Raw genomic sequence first — 19,802 nt, forward strand, 5'->3', positions numbered from 1 at the left:
AGTTTCTATTTCTTCTCCATGGATTTTAATACCTACTCCAAATTTTTCATTTGTTTCCTTTACTGCTTGCTCAATATACAGATTGAATAACATCGGGGAGAGGCTACAACCCTGTCTTACTCCCTTCCCAACAACTGCTTCCCTTTCGTGTCCCTCGACTCTTATAACTGCCATCTGGTTTCTGTACAAATTGTAAATAGCCTTTCGCTCCCTGTATTTTACCCCTGCCACATTTACAATTTGAGAGAGAGTATCCCAGTCAACATTGTCAAAAGCTTTTCTAAGTCTACAAATGCTAGAAACGTAGGTTTGCCTTTCCTTAATCTTTCTTCTAAGATAATTCGTAGGGTCAGTATTGCCTCACGTGTTCCAAGATTTCTACGGAATCCAAACTGATCTTTCCCGAGGTCGGCTTCTACTAGTTCTTCCATTCGTCTGTAAAGAATTCGTGTTAGTATTATGCAGCTGTAGCTTATTAAACTGATTGTTCGGTAATTTTCACATCTGTCAACACCTGCTTCCTTAGGGATTGGAAGTGTTATATTCTTCTTGAAGTCTGAAGGTATTTCGCCTGTTTCATACATCTTGCTCACCAGATGGTAGACTTTTGTCAGGACTGGCTCTCCTTGTTTCGACTCAGGTGTTTCAGTGCTCTGTCAAACTCTTCACACAGTATCGTATCTCCCATTTCATCTTCATCTATATCCTCTTCATTTCCATCATATTGTCCTCAAGTACATCGCCCTTGTATAGACCCTCTATATACTCTTTCCACCTTTCTGCTTTCCCTTCTTTGCTTAGAACTGGGTTCCCATCTGAGCTCTTGATATTCATACAAGTAGCTCTCTTTTCTCCAAAGGTCTCTTTAATTTTCCTGTAGGCAGTATCTATCTTACCCCTAGTGAGATAAGCCTCTACATCCTTACATTTGTCCTCTAGCCATCCCTGCTTAGCCATTTTGCACTTCCTGTCGATCTCATTTTTGAGACGTTTGTATTCCTTTTTGCGTGCTTCATTTACTGCGTTTTTATATTTTCTCCTTTCATCAATTAAATTCAATATTTCTTCTCTTACCAAAGGATTTCTACTAGCCCTCGTCTTTTTACCTACTTGATCCTCTGCTGCCTTCACTACTTCATCCCTCAGAGCTACCCATTCTTCTTCTACTGTATTTCTTTCCTCATTACTGTCAATTGTTCGTTTATGCTCTCCCTGAAACTCTGTACAACCTCTGGTTCTTTCAGTTTATCCAGGCCCCATCTCCTTCAATTCTCATCTTTTTGCAGTTTCTTCAGTTTTAATCTACAGGTCATAATCAATAGATTGTGGTCAGAGTCCACATCTGCCCCTGGAAATGTCTTACAATTTAAAACCTGGTTCCTAAGTCTCTGTCTTACCATTATATAATCTATCTGATACCTTTTAGTATCTCCAGGGTTCTTCCATGTATACAACCTTCTTTCATGGTTCTTAAACCAAGTGTTAGCTATGATTAAGTTGTGCTCTGTGCAAAATTCTAACAGGCGGCTTCCTCTTTCATTTCTCTCCCCCAATCCATATTCACCTACTATATTTCCTTCTCTCCCTTTTCCTACTACCGAATTCCAGTCACCCATGAGTATTAAATTTTCATCACCCTTCACTATCTGAATAATTTCTTTTATTTCATCGTACATTTCATCAATTTCTTCGTCATCTGCATAACTAGTTGGCATATAAACTTGTACTACTGTAGTAGGTGTGGGCTTCGTATCTATCTTGGCCACAATAATGCGTTCACTATGCTATTTGTAGTAGCTTGCCAGCATTCCTATTTTCCTATTCATTATTAAACCTACTCCTGCATTACCCCTATTTGATTGTGTGTTTATAACCCTGTAGTCACCTGACCAGAAGTCTTGTTCTAATTCCCACTATATCTAACTTTAACCTATCCATTCTCCTTTTTAAATTTTCTAACCTACCTGCCCGATTAAGTGATCTGACATTCCACGCTCCGATCCGTAGAACGCCAGCTTTCTTTCTCCTGATAACGACATACTCTCGAGTAGTCCCCGCCCGGAGATCCGAATGGGGGCTATTTTACCTCCGGTATATTTTACCCAAGAGGACGCCATCATCATTTAATCATACAGTAAAGCCGCATGTCATCGGGAAAAATTACGGCTGTAGTGTCCCCTTGCTGCACCTACGGTACGGCTAACTGTATCGCTGAGGCACGCAAGCCTCCCCACCAACGGCAAGGTCCATTGTTCATGAAGGGGAGGTTACGCATTTCCACAAACCCTTTTCTTTAAATTAATAAGCGCACTGCAAATTATAAAAAATATCAACTAAGTAGCAAATCCTGTGTCGCTGCTGGCGGACACGGCAGTACGGCAGCTCGGCGACGACCCCTCGCCCAAAACACGTGCGCATCACAGCAGGCGGTCTCCTACACTGGCTTCCAAACTGCCAGTAATAAATCCGTGCGGTGAGAAGCGCGACAACAATATCTTAGATTCCAGAGCTTGTGTATGCGCTCTGTAGCCAACCTCCACATCCTAAGAGAGTATTGCTAACTCTCAGTGTGACAATGAGAGTGCTCCTGCTCTAATACCATCACAGCACCACAGACCATAGCTCCAGTGTGTATGGGCAGCAACAGTTGGTTGGATGGTTGCTGGGCCCTCAACTCGCATTCTTCGAACCAACACACGGCCGTCACTGACGTCGACGTAGAAGCAGCTTTCATCAGAAAACACAACAGACCTCTACACACTGCTGTCCAATGTGCTCTCGAATGACAGCAATGAAGTCGCACATGGCGGTGGTTTGGGGCAGTGGAATGCACGCTACAGGGCTACAGGACGTCTGGTTATGAGCTGTCCTGGAGGTTACCAATTTTCAACCATTCGTTGTGTCACTGTGATGCCAGCTGCTGCTCAAATGGCTGCTGCAGAAGCAGTACGATGCTCCAGAGCCAGACGCCGAACACGATGATCTTCTCTCTTGGTTCTGTCATGTGGCCGTCCAGAGCCCGGTGTTCTTGCGACCTCGCATTCACGGAACCACCACTGCCAGCGATGATGTTCTGCGGCTATATTCCTGCCGTCTTTCTGAAGTTGCGCTGAAGGGACATCCGTCTTCTCGCAGCCCTGGTACACGGCCTCCTTCAAACTCAGTAAGGTGTTCATAATGACCTCTTTGTCTCCGTAAAGGCATTCTTGAGTAACATCAACTCATTACATCCAGTCTCATTGGTGACTAACGCTCACGAATGTTACAGCGTGTACTGAAATGAGACCTGATGTACATCCGCATTGCAGTGCCACTAACGCCACTCTTTTGCGAAATCTGAATAATCATCTTTCAGAGGTAGAAACACGACCACCAACTTTTGTTTATTTCGCACAACTTCTTCTTAGTGTTTCGATTTTTTTTCCATTAGTGTATGTACAGGTGCTGACAGATTGAGTACGGGAGTCCTTTATTTTCAAAAAAAGAAAAGGGATTTTTTCCTAAATGCGTGAGCTATGGATGGCAATGGATCTTCACAAAGCTGTGCACGGGCCCTGGGTTGGCGATACATCAGATTTTTCCAGTATGTGCCGCTCTCCCACGGCTTGTTCACGTGCTCCACGAACAAACAACCTTCTGCTGACGGGGTGAAGCTTAGGGAAGCGTCGCTTGCCTAGGCAGAGCTCCTACAGCGGCCAATCAGAAAGGTCCAGGAGATCACGTGTGAGCGCCCACCGCGCCGAGCTGCTCGGACGAGGCGTGTGGATCGCCCTCTTTTACTGACACGCCCCCGACGAGATGAGACGCATTGGCATGTTGCCTCCGTGCACTTTTCGAACCCCGGCTCAATCTGTTTCCGCCTTAGGGCCGCTAAACTCACATAATGTACCCCGGCTAGGTCAATCAGTAAACGTTTTCTCAATAAGTGGGAGGCAGTTTGCCGACCGGAGTTGAAAAATTAACACTTGCCCTTTTTAGCCCCCACTACCACCTCAGCCACGTCATGACATGCACATGTACTTTTATTTTTTCCCAGTTCGTTTCAGTATCTCCTCCTTAGTTATTCGATCTACCCACCCAACCTTAACACATTCTTCTAAACATCACATATCAAAAGCTGCCATTCCCTTCTTATATGAACTGTTTATCGCCCACCTGTCACTTCCTTACAAAGCTGCATTCCAAATATCTACAAGCCATATATATTAAAACTTAAATTTGTGTTAGATGTTGGCAAATTCCTCTATTTCAGAAAGGATTTTCGTGCTATAGCCGGTCTGTATTTTATATCCTCTCTAATGCTTTCATCGTCAGTTATTCTGCCGCTGACATGACAGTCATCTGTCATCTATTAATGTTTGCCAGCAGGTGTGGCCGAACGGTTCTAGGCGCTTCAGTCCTCGGGCATGGATGTGTGTGATGTCCTTAGGTTAATTAGGTTTTAGTAGTTCTACGTTATAGGGGACTGCTGACCTCAGATGTTAAGTCCCATAGTGCTCAGAACCATTTGAAACATTTTCTTAATGTTTCATTTCCTCATCCAGCTTCACATGATTTGAGTCGACTACATTCTGTTTGTGTCATTTTTACTTCTGTTCATGTTCGTCTTACAATCTCTTTCCAAAACACTGTCCGTTTCATTCAACTCCTTTTCTGAATCCTCTGCTGTCCCTGACAGAATTATAATATGATTGGCAAAGCTCAAAGTTTTTATTTCTGCTCCCTTAACTTTAACTTTGAATTTTTTATATCTTCTTCCTGAACATTAATTCCCGCTCCTTAATCCTATCAGAGAGATTTCAACAAAAGAAATAAAAGATAAGTTTTTCAAAGAATGAATAAGGGTTCCCTGTAAACGAACTCTCCCTTACTTTCCAAAATGAAAGACAGCATATTGCATTCAAAATGGTTCAAATGGCTCTGAGCACTACGAGACTTAACAACTGAGGTCATCACTTCCTTAAAACTAAGAACTACTTAAACCTAACTAACCTAAGGACATCACACACATCGACGCCCGAGGCAGGGTTCGAATCTGCGACCGGAGCAGCAGCGTCGACATTGGACTCAATGACATTCTGTACTTGGGCTTTATTTGAAAGTTTCAAGTGACTTAGCTTGTCGGTTACTCCCTCCAACGACAAATAATCGCCAAATGTTGTACATATATTTAGCACAGACTGCCAATCACTGTTAAATGCGTGTGGTGGTGCGCTATTTATTGTAATATGTAGTGAAGCCGTTTCCCACTGCTGAATTTACGATACGGTTCCTACACACTTTTACTTTATTCTGCTGTAGGCCATAGAAGTTGTTCTGTGCGATTTCTTTCATAGAAAAGCCGCCGTGTGCACTATCTTACGAATGAATCGAAGCCAGCTTTATGAGTAACTGTCCTATATGTACATTCTCCTTTACATTTCCATGTATTGTTACTCCCCAGTATTTGAGTGACGTTACCGATCCAAGCTGTGACTCATTCTCATTACGGGGAAAGACATTTCTATGTTTTGTAAAGTACACACTTCTACATTTTTCTATATTTAGAATTACTTCCCAAATTTTGCGCCATCTCGAGAATACTGCAAACTGACATGAATTCGCTACCTACAATACTGTCATCTGCGATAAGTCTGAGATTGAGATTATCATTATTTTGAAGTCAGAGACTGTGTACTGTAAAACGTGCTGACTTCAGCCACCTGGGGTAATTTTGGCTAGCAAACTGTGAAATCCGATTTTTGGTGCTGCCAGCTGCTGATTTCATGGTTTAACTATTTCGAAAGCTGTGAGTAGTGGAGAGAAGTCCCTGACATCCTCTTTGTTTCACTTGAGTTCGCGCACGAAAACTGTCGTACAATGATTGTTGATTTCCAATTAGCGCCGAACAGGGCAGCGCTAAAGTGTGAAAACAAACTTCTGAAAAGCTGATATCTGATTTCGTTAACCATTTCCTCTTTAACGGAACTGCTGTGTAAGTAAAGTATCTCTAAATACACTCCTGGAAATGGAAAAAAGAACACATTGACACCGGTGTGTCAGACCCACCATACTTGCTCCAGCACTGCGAGAGGGCTGTACAAGCAATGATCACACGCACGGCACAGCGGACACACCAGGAACCGCGGTGTTGGCCGTCGAATGGCGCTAGCTGCGCAGCGTTTGTGCACCGCCGCCGTCAGTGTCAGCTGCAATCGGCGCTGACTTGGGTCGCGCAGCTTGAGGCTGTTGCCAATGGGCACCACTGTGGGGAGCCGGACTCGGGTATCACGGGGATGTCAACCTCGTCCCGTCTGTCCCCAGATCGGTCTGCCGCTGTGGTTGCCCCGGTTGCTGCCCGCAGTGGGGCTGAGCCCTCGCCTGTGGTTGATTGGGAGGTCGTTCCAAGGCGCTGCAGGCAGCGAAAGGCGTCCCCGGAGGCTGATCAGAAAGCCTCCCCGGTGCGTCTGACAAACCGGTTTCAGGCACTGTCTCTGGCTGAGCCAGATGCAGCCGCCTGCCCTGTTTCAGAGGATCATTCTCAGCCTTCAAGGTCCGGGCAATCGCAGAGGGTGGGCTTACTGGGAGCTCCAATGTTAGGCGCGTAATGGGGCCCCTTAGGGGTACGGCGGCTAAGGAGGGGAAGAAATCCAGTGTGCACTCCGTGTGCATTCCGGGAGGAGTCATTCCTGATGTGGAAAGGGTCCTTCCGGATGCCATGAAGAGCACAGGGTGCAGCCAGCTGCAGGTGGTGGCACATGTCGGCACTAATGACGTGTGTCGCTTTGGATCTGAGGAAATTCTCTCTGGATTCCAGCGGCTATCTGATTTGGTGAAGGCTGCCGGTCTTGCTTACGAGATGAAGGCAGAGCTCACCATCTGCAGCATCGTTGACAGAACCGACTGCGGACCTTTGGTGCAGAGCCGGGTGGAGGGTTTGAATCAGAGGCTCAGACGGTTTTGCGACCGTATTGGCTGCAGATTCCTTGACTTGCGCCATAGGGTGGTGGGGTTTCGGGTTCCGCTGAATAGGTCAGGAGTTCACTACACTCAGCTGGCGGCTACACGGGTAGCGGAGGCTGTGTGGCGTGGACTGGGCGGTTTTTTTAGGTTAGAAGGCCTCGGGAAAGTGCGGGATGGGCTGCAATGTCAAAGGGTGCTTGGCAATTACAGGACGTGCTTGGAGCAAGGAGCAGTCGGAATTATAGTTGTAAATTGTTGTACTTGCGCTGGAAAAGTCCCTGAGCTTCAAGCGCTAATAGAAAGCACAGAAGCTGATATCGTTATAGGTACAGAAAGCTGTCTAAAGCCTGAAATAAGTTCTGCAGAAATTTTTACGAAGTCTCAGACGGTGTTCAGGAAAGATAGATTAGGCAGAATTGGTGGTGGAGTGTTTGTGTCTGTCAGTAGTGGTTTATCTTGTAGTGAAGTAGAAGTAGATACTCCGTGCGAATTGGTGTGGGTGGAGGTTATACTTAGCAGCCGAATTAAGTTAATAATTGGCTCCTTCTACCGACCCCCAGACTCCGATGATACAGTTGCGGAACAGTTCAGAAAAAGTTTGAGTCTCGTAACAAATAAATACCCCACTCATACGGTTATAGTTGGTGGGGACTTCAACCTACCCTCGGTATGTTGGCCAAAATACTGGTTCAAAACCGGTGGTAGGCAGAAAACGTCTTCCGAGATTGTCCTAAATGCATTCTCCGAAAATTATTTCGAGCAGTTAGTCCACGAACCCACGCGAATTGTAAATGGTTGCGAAAACACACTTGACCTCTTGGCCACAAACAATCCAGAGCTGATAGAGAGCATCATGACTGATACAGGGATTAGTGATCACAAGGTCATTGTAGCTAGGCTCAATACCATTTCTTCCAAATCCATCAGAAACAAACGCAAAATAATTTTATTTAAAAAAGCGGATAAAGTGCCACTAGAAGCCTTCCTAAAAGACAATTTCCATTCCTTCCGAACTGACTATGCGAATGTAGACGAGATGTGGCTCAAATTCAAAGATATAGTAGCAACAGCAATTGAGATATTCATACCTCATAAATTGGTAAGAGATGGAACGGATCCCCCGTGGTACACAAAAAAGGTCCGAACGCTTTTGCAGAGGCAACGGAAAAAGCATGCGAAGTTCAGAAGAACGCGAAATCCCGAAGATGGGCTAAAATTTACAGACGCGCAAAATTTGGCACGTACTTCGATGCGAGATGCCTTTAATAGGTTCCAAAACGAAACATTGTCTCGAAATTTGGTAGAAAATCCGAAGAAATTCTGGTCGTATGTAAAGTACACAAGCGGCAAGACGCAGTCAATACCTTCGCTGCGCAGTGCCGATGGTACTGTTATCGACGACTGTGCCGCTAAAGCGGAGTTATTGAACGCAAGTTTTCCGAAATTCCTTCACCAGGGAAGACGAATGGAATATTCCAGAATTTGAAACACGAACATCTGCTAGCATGAGTTTCTTAGAAGTAGATACCTTAGGGGTTGCAAAGCAACTCAAATAGCTTGGTACGGGCAAGTCTTCAGGTCCAGATTGTATACTGATTAGGTTCCTTTCAGATTACGCTGATACTATAGCTCCCTACTTAGCACTCATATACAACCGCTCGCTCACCGATAGATCTGTACCAACAGATTGGAAAATTGCGCAGGTCGCACCAGTGTTCAAGAAGGGTAGTAGGAGTAATCCATTTAACTACAGACCTATATCATTGACGTCGGTTTGCAGTAGGGTTTTGGAGCATATACTGTATTCAAACATTATGAATCACCTCGAAGGGAACGATCTATCGACACGTAATCAGCATGGCTTCAGAAAATATCGCTCTTGTGCAACGCAGCTAGCTCTTTATTCGCACGAAGTAATGGCCGCTATAGACAGAGGATCTCAAGTTGATTCCGTATTTCTAGATTTCCGGAAAGCTTTTGACACCGTTCCTCACAAGCGACTTCTAATCAAGCTGCGGAGCTATGGGGTATCGTCTCAGTTGTGCGACTGGATTCGTGATTTCCTGTCAGGAAGGTCGCAGTTCGTAGTAATAGACGGCAAATCATCGAGTAAAACTGAAGTGATATCAGGTGTTCCCCAGGGAAGCGTCCTGGGACCTCTACTGTTCCAGATCTATATAAATGACCTGGGTGACAATCTGAGCAGTTCTCTTAGACTGTTCGCAGATGATACTGTAATTTACCGTCTAGTAAGGTCATCCGAAGACCAATATCAGCTGCAAAGCGATTTAGAAAAGATTGCTGTATGGTGTGTCAGGTGGCAGTTGACGCTAATAACGAAAAGTGTGAGATGATTCACATGAGTTCCAAAAGAAATCCGTTGGAATTCGATTACTCGATAAATAGTGCAATTCTCAAGGCTGTCAATTCAACTAAGTACCTGGGTGTTAAAATTACGAACAACTTCAGTTGGAAGGACCACATAGATAATATTGTCGGGAAGGCGAGCCATAGGTTGCGTTTCATTGGCAGGACACTTAGAAGATGCAACAAGTCAACTAAAGAGACAGCTTACACTACACTCGTTCATCCTCTGTTAGAATATTGCTGCGCGGTGTGGGATCCTTACCAGGTGGGATTGACGGAGGACATCGAAAGGGTGCAAAAAAGGGCAGCTCGTTTTGTATTATCGCGTTATAGGGGAGAGAGTGTGGCAGATATGATACACGAGTTGGGATGGAAGTCATTACAGCATAGACGTTTTTCGTCGCGGCGAGACCTTTTTACGAAATTTCAGTCACCAACTTTCTCTTCCGAATGCGAAAATATTTTGTTGAGCCCAACCTACATAGGTAGGAATGATCATCAAAATAAAATAAGAGAAATCAGAGCTCGAACAGAAAGGTTTAGGTGTTCGTTTTTCCCGCTCGCTGTTCGGGAGTGGAATAGTAGAGAGAAAGTATGATTGTGGTTCGATGAACCCTCTGCCAAGCACTTAAATGTGAATTGCAGAGTAGTCATATAGATGTAGTTGTAGCCAGTTTGCCGTGGCATACGGAGCTCCATCGCAGTCTTTAAGACTGGTAGCATGCCGCGACAGCGTGGACTTGAACCGTATGTGCAGTTGACGGACTTTGAGCGAGGGCGTATAGTGGGCATGCGGGAGGCCGGGTGGACGTACCGCCGAATTGCTCAACACGTGGGGCGTGAGGTCTCCACAGTACATCGATGTTGTCGCCAGTGGTCGGCGGAAGGTGCACGTGTCCGTCGACCTGGGACCGGACCGCAGCGACGCACGGATGCACGCCAAGACCGTAGGATCCTACGCAGTGCCGTAGGGGACCGCACCGCCACTTCCCAGCAAATTAGGGACACTGTTGCTCCTGGGGTATCGGCGAGGACCATTCGCAACCGTCTCCATGAAGCTGGCCTACGGTCCCGCACACCGTTAGGCCGTCTTCCGCTCACGCCCCAACATCGTGCAGCTCGCCTCCAGTGGTGTCGCGACAGGCGTGAACGGAGGGACGAATGGAGACGTGTCGTCTTCAGCGATGAGAGTCGCTTCTGCCTTGGTGCCAATGATGGTCGTATGCGTGTTTGGCGCCGTGCAGGTGAGCGCCACAATCAGGACTGCATACGACCGAGGCACACAGGGCCAACACCCGGCATCATGGTGTGGGGAGCGATCTCCTACACTGGCCGTACACCTCTGGTGATCGTCGAGGGGACACTGAATAGTGCACGGTACATCCAAACCGTCATCGAATCCATCGTTCTACCATTCCTAGACCGGCAAGGGAACTTGCTGTTCCAACAGGACAATGCTCGTCCGCATGTATCCCGTGCCACCCAACGTGCTCTAGAAGGTGTAAGTCAACTACCCTGGCCAGCAAGATCTCCGGATCTGTCCCCCATTGAGCATGTTTGGGACTGGATGAAGCGTCGTCTCACGCGGTCTGCACGTCCAGCACGAACGCTGGTCCAACTGAGGCGCCAGGTGGAAATGGCATGGCAAGCCGTTCCACAGGACTACATACAGCATCTCTACGATCGTCTCCATGGGAGAATAGCAGCCTACATTGCTGCGAAAGGTGAATATACACTGTACTAGTGCCGACATTGTGCATGCTCTGTTGCCTGTGTCTATGTGCCTGTGGTTCTGTCAGTGTGATCATGTGATGTATCTGACCCCAGGAATGTGTCAATAAAGTTTCCCCTTCCTGGGACAATGAATTCACGGTGTTCTTATTTCAATTTCCAGGAGTGTATATACTCAAAAAGTACTCGTTTGGAACAATTAGGCCTAGTGTTTAGTCGAGATACTTTTAAAATCGGCTGTGTGAATTTTCAAGGTAACTTGGGCCATGGCGAAAACTTGTAAGAAAAACCCTGTAGGGTACGCCCACTGTAATTACAAACACTGTTATTAACAAAGGGAACTAGAAGGAATTCGGAAAGGGAAAAATATCGATGCGTCAGGACTCCAAAATATACGCTGTACCTAGGACAACCTTCTAGGGCAAAATGAAAGAAATTCGTATAAGAAAAATCGGGCGTCCATGCGTTCTTTTGGAGGACGTGTTTTAATTTTTATGTTACTATTATTATTTAGAAATTTATATTCTGAGTTCCTTAAATCTTGTTACATAATTAACTGCCTGCTGAAAACATTCTTAAGACAATAGACACTAACGTCCTAATTTATTACCCTAGGAAACAGATGCTCTATGCTCTGACTACACTTTATCGCACAAAAATTTCAAGGGATGAAATGAAGTGTTCGTAATTCTAGTGAAAATAGAGACTGGTATATATTCTCCAAGAGGTAACAACCATGGGAATGGGGAAACATCCCGACAGAAAAAGTGAGGAAGATATGATGAAAGTAATCATAAGTATTCGTCTGAGATAGTATGTTATTTTAATGTACTCACTGGATTTCGACGTATCTCAGGTTGGCAATTTTTGTTTTGGTAGTTAATTAGACAGTAAGGTAAAAATGTCATCAATCTGAACACCGCAGTGATTTACCCGGTACGTTCTTAGAGTTTAGAACCAGCAAACGTAGAGTGTTATAACTGGGACCTAGCGTTTAACGTGAACTGAAAGCACGGTGAAACTCGGTATTTTTCTCAGGAATAGACACTGTCAAAGGTGAAAGAAGTGGCAAGTGATAGGTATAAATTCTTGCACTGCCCGGGCCTAGAACCGCATACCTTGACTGCTGTGGTCTCACACTTTACTACGATACTACCCAGCCATCTTCGAATTGAGTGACTTAGAGCAACTATTGCTCGTTGTACCAAGTAACAGAGCAGCACCATTCATCTTCCGGCTGCTGACTCGCGCGCTTGAGAAGGTTTTACGCCGCCAGTGTGCTAAAACTGTGTGGATATTTACGACTGCATGTAATAGAAGGCGAAGTCGAAAGGTTAACTGCCTGCTTCATCAGGTATGCTGCCCAGCTGGAAAATCACTTTAGAAAACTCATGAATGTTTGGCTAAGTTACCAGTTTTGGTACACAGGCACGTAAAATTAAAAAAAGAGATTAATTAATCTCGAGTGCAATAACCGGCTAGGTAGTTGATTGGAGTGTATAATAACTTGCAAATTTCAATTGCCTTTTTTTGCGGAGACCGTTCATCAAGCATAAACGTCCAACGTAACAAAGAAAAACATGCTCACACATCCTTCGTAGAATCTGAAGGTTTTTAGAAAAAGTAATTGGAAGTTGTATAAAATCTGCAAAAACTACAGAAACAATTGCAGACACACAATGAGAAATGAGAACAAAAAATTAACCTTACGAAAGCCACTAATAGTATGCCCCAGAGATCGAGCTTTGAAACTAAAAAATGTGTCGACATTATATTCATTGCGACCTGAATGTTAAACTGATTCTATTTTCTGTACTACGTAAAAGCTTTCCGTTATCCAATTGAAACCAGCTATTTCTGGCGTCTGTACAATGTTGTGCAGTTATTTCAGAATGCATAATGAACATTATTGTGGCAATGGCACTAGATGAGTATCAAGGTAATGGGGAATGTCAAATTTATTGCACAATTCTAAGGGAGTTTGATTCACACACTAAAAACGTCCAATACCAAGACCCATGTTTCACCAGGTCTAGAACGTTGTCCGTCAGTCTGGCTGGATTAACCGAAGAGGTCGAAAGGATCCAAAGAAGAGCTACACCAACCGTTATGGGTTTGCTCCGTATGGGTGACAGTCGCATCAAAATTCGTCCTTTTTTCTGCTATTTCTGTGTATTTCTTTTCTCGTTTTTGCCACCTAAAGCACAATATTTCTTACTGGTGGCACTTTGAAGTATTTATTTAACGCATTTTACGTACTTGCTCCCAGTTTATTATATAAATATTTCTCAGTGAAAGAAAGTAGGAAATATGATAACTACTTTTGGTAGTAGGTGCTGTGGAAAATTAAAAATAGTTGGTATAGCATCTACCTTCAGCCACACACGTCCAAATTTTTCTCTGTCGAAACATTCCTCTTCAAAGTGTTTTGAACATACTTTGGAATATTTTATGGGGACAAAATTACTCCTCCTTATTTTCTGGAGCCACATCTTTACTCATTGTTCATCGGGAAACTAAAACATTAATCACACACAATCATTCTCCATGTCCTAGACACACTGAACATGGTCTCCTACTGTAACAAAAATGATTGGGCACGCATTTTATACGAAGACAATTACAGTCTCATACTCTATTGAATTTATCTGTCTCCCATCTTCCAAATCTATATACATAATCGACAAGTCACTGATAAATGCATGGAGGATAGTATTTGCTCAAACAACTAACCATTCCCTTTAATGTTCCACTAGCAAATTTACGAGAGGAAGCGATTGTTTGTAGACTTTTGTACGAGCCGTAATATCTATTATATAGTCATAAAATCGTAGAAAAATTAGTCTACAGAATCAAGCCTTAATTATAATGTGTCTCGAAATTTTTAAACATATACAATACCCGTTACTAATATGATAACTATAATTAGAGCTACATGGTATGTAACGATGAAAAGTTACTATCCCTCCTTTCACATATTTTTCTATCCATCCGTAGCAACAACAGTAATTCACCACCGCTATTACACTATCAACAAACGGTGAAAACACAACAAAAACTCTTGATATTGTAAAGTTCAAACTCTGCGGAAAGCACACACGCAGAGCGAAGTCCCGAAAACACGTGACAATCCTGGTTTAATGTTGACAACATGCGCAGAACGCAATGCTCACTCCAGAGATATTTACTCTATGGTTGAATCCAAAGATATTGTTAAGAATATGGGACTAACATCGTTGGGACGCGAGCGCGCTTAGTGAGGCACGCGCGTTACAAGCTTACAGTGGCCAAGACCAGAAGGAAACAGTCTTCATAATTAACAGCCCTGTCTATGTGGTATCCTAAGGGCGACGAAGCGTGGTAAATTTACGAGCAAGCATATGTCTGGGTCACAATAGGCTACAAGTAATGAAGAAGAGGGGGTAAAATGAATTACTGGCCAAAGTTAATACAAAGAGCTCGTTAACGAAGGAAGAGCAAACTGCCAATTATTGTTCTCACAAAATGCATTGGGTCCTGCCATCTGCATCAGACTAAGGCGGTGCCATTTAGCACTGCAGTATTGTTAAACACCCGCCAGTGTCATAGACTGACATATTTGCGAACATTATAGTATTTTTTGTTAAGCTATAAATAGCATTCAGTGTTGATGATTTTTCCCAGTCAACAACTATCACTACGATCCTTTCCCATCATCGTTAACACCGAGTGACACTTCATTAAAATATATTTTATTTGACCTAAAAAAACTTGATTGCACTTGCCATTAATACTTAAATTTTGTTACTTGATGAAAAGAGAAACAGTAATAGGTAACTTGCCAGCAGCCATAAAAGCTTAACAATCAATGAAATTCTCGGGACCTTTGCCTTCCGCGGGCAGAAGTAAAGCTGTGAGTACCGGGCGTGAGTCGTGCTTCGGTAGCTCAGTTGGCAGTCGCCTTTCGGCACGCTAGCGGCACGGACGTCTTGTTTACGTCCTCGCCGCACAGCTCGCTCGCGGAGCTGTTTACGTGATTCTGCCGTCTTAGCGCGCTATATTTCATTCGACAGAGAATGGCTTATGCCCACCGAAAATCGACACTGAAGATTAGCTTTGCACCTGAATATGCCCGGCCAAAAGCACTGGAAATCGAACAGTTTATCAGAGATGAAGTCAAGATTGACTGCAACGATCTTGTTGGCATCCACCTTTCTATAGTGAGCAGTGTGGTATACGTGAAATTGGTCAACGAAGACATATGTGAAAAAATTCTAGATGCAACTCGAAGTGGTCTTAAGTTCCGTCACTCTGATGGACACATCGGTGACGTAACTGTGGAACATGCGGGACTTGGACTGCGCACGATACGTGTTTTTGAACTCCCTTTCGAGGTGCCTTCAGAGGTGGTGGTATCTGCATTCCATCCATATGGAAAAGTGATTAGCCACACAGCTGAGAAGTGGGTTCAGTTCACTACATACCCGGTTCTCAATGGAGTACGGCAGATCCGCATAGAACTAACCAAACATGTGCCGTCCTACTTATATATTGGTGGCTGCCGTGCAATTATTATTTATGATGGACAGCCGAAGACATGCTCGGGATGTGGCAAAGAAGGACACCTCCGTTCCAGCTGTCTGCAGCGCAGAATCACACAGTTACCGCCTGGGGACCTGCCGGCCACGACCGCTCCGACGTCGCTACCGCTGACGTTTGTCGAAGCTCTCCATAGCGACCCCCGACCGCGAACACCACTGGCTCCTACTACTGGTACATCGTCGTCTCCGGTACTGCCTCAGGCTGTTGCGGACGGACCGACGCCCTTGCCTCCTCCTCCCGACGTGTGCAGTGGTGAGCAATCTCAAGGACAGGGGATGGCCCTTGACTCCATGATTGTGCCTACCGATGCTTTTGTGCCTGAACATCCGGATCCCCAGGCGTCTTCGGACACTGAAGATCACGTGCGCAAGCAACGGTCGCCGAAGAGACGTCGGAAACGGCGGATCGCCCCGTCTGACACCTGCAGGACGCAGTCTCAAGACGATGAAGATCAAAATTATCAAGTTGTTCCCCCGAAGGACGAATCCGTGGTGGAAGCACCAACTTGCACTCCGTCGGACGTACAACCATCCTTGCATGCACCAGGCGCTGTACCTATGGACGTTGAACAACAGCTGAGCCAGGACAACTCTTCCACCACCGACGTGACACTGCCTTCGGACTCTGCTGGTACTCCACTGGACGCACACCATCCACGCACCCTTGCGTGGTCTGACGATGTAGCCGACGAAACACCAACTAGTGAGACAGCCGCGAATGCCGCTGCTCCAGCCCACGACTCCTAATCGACAGGGTTACAGGATGGGGATGTGCAGCCTACTGGGACAACATTCTTGTTCGCTGCTGCTCTTCGTGCCTCCATGAGCGTCCCTGTAGTCCCAATTCTAAGACAAGCTTACAGGATTGGCTCCATCAATGTCAACACCATTGGCACCCCTGTCAAACTACAATTGCTCCGTGATATGTTGAGGGCGTCGGACCTAGATGTTGCCCTTTTGCAGGAAGTTCGCCTGGCGACGTTTCCTAATGTCTATGGCTATGTTTCCTACCTCACGCCGTGTGCCGACGGTGGCAGTGGGACAGCTATTCTTTTAAAGGAAGGCATTGATGTAGATGACGTGATTTACCTACCATCGGCTAGGGGTCTTGCTGTGACTTTCCACGGTGTTCGAGTCATCAATGTTTACGCTCCCTCGGGCACGGCCAAGCGACGGGAGCGGTCGCGATTCTATTCAGAACAGATCGCTCCTTTGTTTGTCGGACGCTACGACCATATTGTTCTTGGCGGCGACTTCAATTGTGTGTTATCCCAAAAGGACCAACATCCCCATTTCACCACATGCCAGGAACTCAAGCTGCTTGTGCATGAACTGAAACTCACCGATACTTGGGACCGCGTGCATGGCGATCGGCCTGGATATACGTACGTCACCAGCCATTCAGCAAGTCGTCTTGACCGTGTCTACGTGTCCCCAGGACTCGTAACTGCCACGCTTGACGCTGAGTTATGGCCTACCGCCTTTTCCGACCATATCGCCTACATTTGCACTGTTTCGCTCCAGAGGCAGAAGGTGTGGCGCGGTCGAGGCCTGTGGAAGCTGAATGTGGCCCATCTCAAGGATCCGGAATTTAGGCAGGTCGTAGAGACGACGTGGAACAACTGTGTGAGACGCCTTCCAGCGTATCCTTCAACACTTCGGTGGTGGATCGACTGCGCCAAGCCTGCTTTACGTCGTTCTATGATGAATTACGGTCGCGATAAAATGTTATGGCACCGAAATACCATGGAATACTATTTCACAATTCTCCGGGAACTCTCAAACCTTGCCCCCTCAGTTCAACGACAGGTTGAAATTCAACGTATTAAGGCGAAGATAATTTCTCTTATGCGTCACCGCCTTGAAGGCACAGTAGTACGCGCAAGATGTCACGAATGTGTACCAGGAGAGCTCCCGTCCATGCATCATGTTATCCGAGAGAAGCAGCGGTGTCGTAGAAAGTTGATCAACGCCCTCGACATGCCAGATGGTCGTCGATTGACGTCCCAGAATGATATCGTAAGAGCCTTTGTGGATCACTACAACGAGTTCTATGCAGCAGAGGACCGGAACGTGGCGGTAATGTCTGATGTCCTCCGTTCCTTGACAGATACCCTGGACGAGTCTGCTGCGGAGATTCTCACGGCGACAATTACGGCTGATGACGTCGCCGATGCTCTTCATAAGGGTGCGGCAAACAAAGCCCCAGGTCCAGATGGGTTCCCGCTGGAGTTTTACCGCACATTTCATGACATCATGGGCTCACGCTGGACTGCGATGTATGAAGAACTGATGAACCCTGACTTTCCTCTCCCACCCGAATTCGTAGAAGGCTTGCTTATCCCGATCCCCAAGCCATCGGGAGGTCGAGGAGTGGAACATTATCGGCCGCTGACCATGTTAAATTGTGACTTCAAGATTTTTACCCGGATTCTTGGCGCTCGCATTAGGCGCGTCGTCCCTCAAGTTATCTCTCTGGATCAAACGTGCTTTGGAGGTGATAGTAACATTCAGACGGCACTCAGCGATTACCGTGACGTTATAGCCCTGACCATGACCTGTCGCAGTCGTGGTGCCTTAGTGACAGTGGACTTCGACCACGCCTTTGATAGAGTGAGTCATGACTTTCTCGAAAACGTACTTCGACGGATGGCCTTTCCCCACAGGTTTATACACCTCGTCTTGCGGCTTCTCCGAGGTGCCACGTCGCGGGTGCTGGTCAATGGCCGTGTGGCGGGCCCTATTAACGTCATGCGGTCGGTCCGTCAAGGATGTCCGCTGTCGATGCTGCTTTTCGCCATTGCCCTTGAGCCACTATTACACGGTTTGAGGAGCCGGTTGACAGGCATAACAATGGGGGGGACTTCTTTCATCTGCCGCGCCTATGCAGATGACTTGGTGTTCTTGGTTCTATCGGAGGATGAAGTGCGAGAGGCACTGGCGTGGATCAACCAGTACGGGGCTGCTGCGGGCAGCCATGTGAACCTGACGAAATCTAGTGCTATGTCCGTCGGTAGAGGCCTTCCAGCTGAGAGTGTGGCACCATTGCCATTAGTGGACAAGCTCAAATGTTTGGGGATCACCTTCACGCGTGATATACAGCGCACGATCTCATTTAACTACAAACGCCTGCTTCAAGCTATCCGCACGAACGTTCGTGGCAACCTCCTGAGAGCATTGGACATGTTACAAAGGGTGGATTTTGTTAACACTCATCTAGTCTCGCGACTACCCCATTTAGCACAGATTTTACCGATGCCAAAGGCAATGGCACACAGACTTCAGGCGGCGTTCGGCTACTTTGTTAGCGCGGGTCTTATCTTCAAAGTCCGCTACGACACGCTGACACTTCCTCCTCGAGATGGCGGCCTCGGCCTTGTCAACGTCCGAGCGAGAGCAGCTGCCCTTTATGTAAGTACGATGGTTAAATCGTGGATCCGCCGCCGAAACGGATTATCGGGAAGCCTGATTGATGAAGTGGCCCCTCCCTCTCGAGTGGCACCCGTTGCAGTAGCCCATATTTCTTCCCCTCTCTCACATATCCGGACCTTTTTCATCGAATACAGTTATGTCCATGCCGACTTGCCTAGTACCAGACCCCCTATGGCACGTGATGTTTACCGAATCATGATGAGAAATCACACTCGGAATGTTGTGGAAAGGCGATATCCTACGATCGCATGGCCCGTGGTATGGCGTTCTGTACACCATATATACCTAGACACGAGCGCACGTGCGACCTGGTATTTGGTCGTTAATGGAAAATACATGACACAACTTCGTCTACATGCCATAAAAATGACAGATTCGCCGCTGTGTCCTCGCTGTCAAACGCTTGATACGGACGAACATCGACTGATGTGTGGATCTTCTGCAGAGGTGTGGCAGCTGATTCAGAAGATGCTTGCCTTTCTTCTACGTACGGCTCCCCATGCCATTACACCGAAATCTCTTCTGTTCCCAGATGAGACATACTTCCCAAGTACGAAGACCAACGCTGTGATCTGGATAAAAGGTCTCTCGATCTCTTATTTGTTCCATGAAGGTGATAAGAGTGTTCTTGATTTTTGAACATTCCTGCAAGATCGCTTTACTTTTCTCATGCACCATCCGCGATACCGTCAGTACTATGCCAACTTTTTGGGTAGTGCCTTCTTCGATCCCCCCTGCAGCTGGGGTGTC

Source organism: Schistocerca gregaria, chromosome 3, assembly GCF_023897955.1.
Source record: "Schistocerca gregaria isolate iqSchGreg1 chromosome 3, iqSchGreg1.2, whole genome shotgun sequence".
Lineage (NCBI taxonomy): Eukaryota > Metazoa > Arthropoda > Insecta > Orthoptera > Acrididae > Schistocerca > Schistocerca gregaria.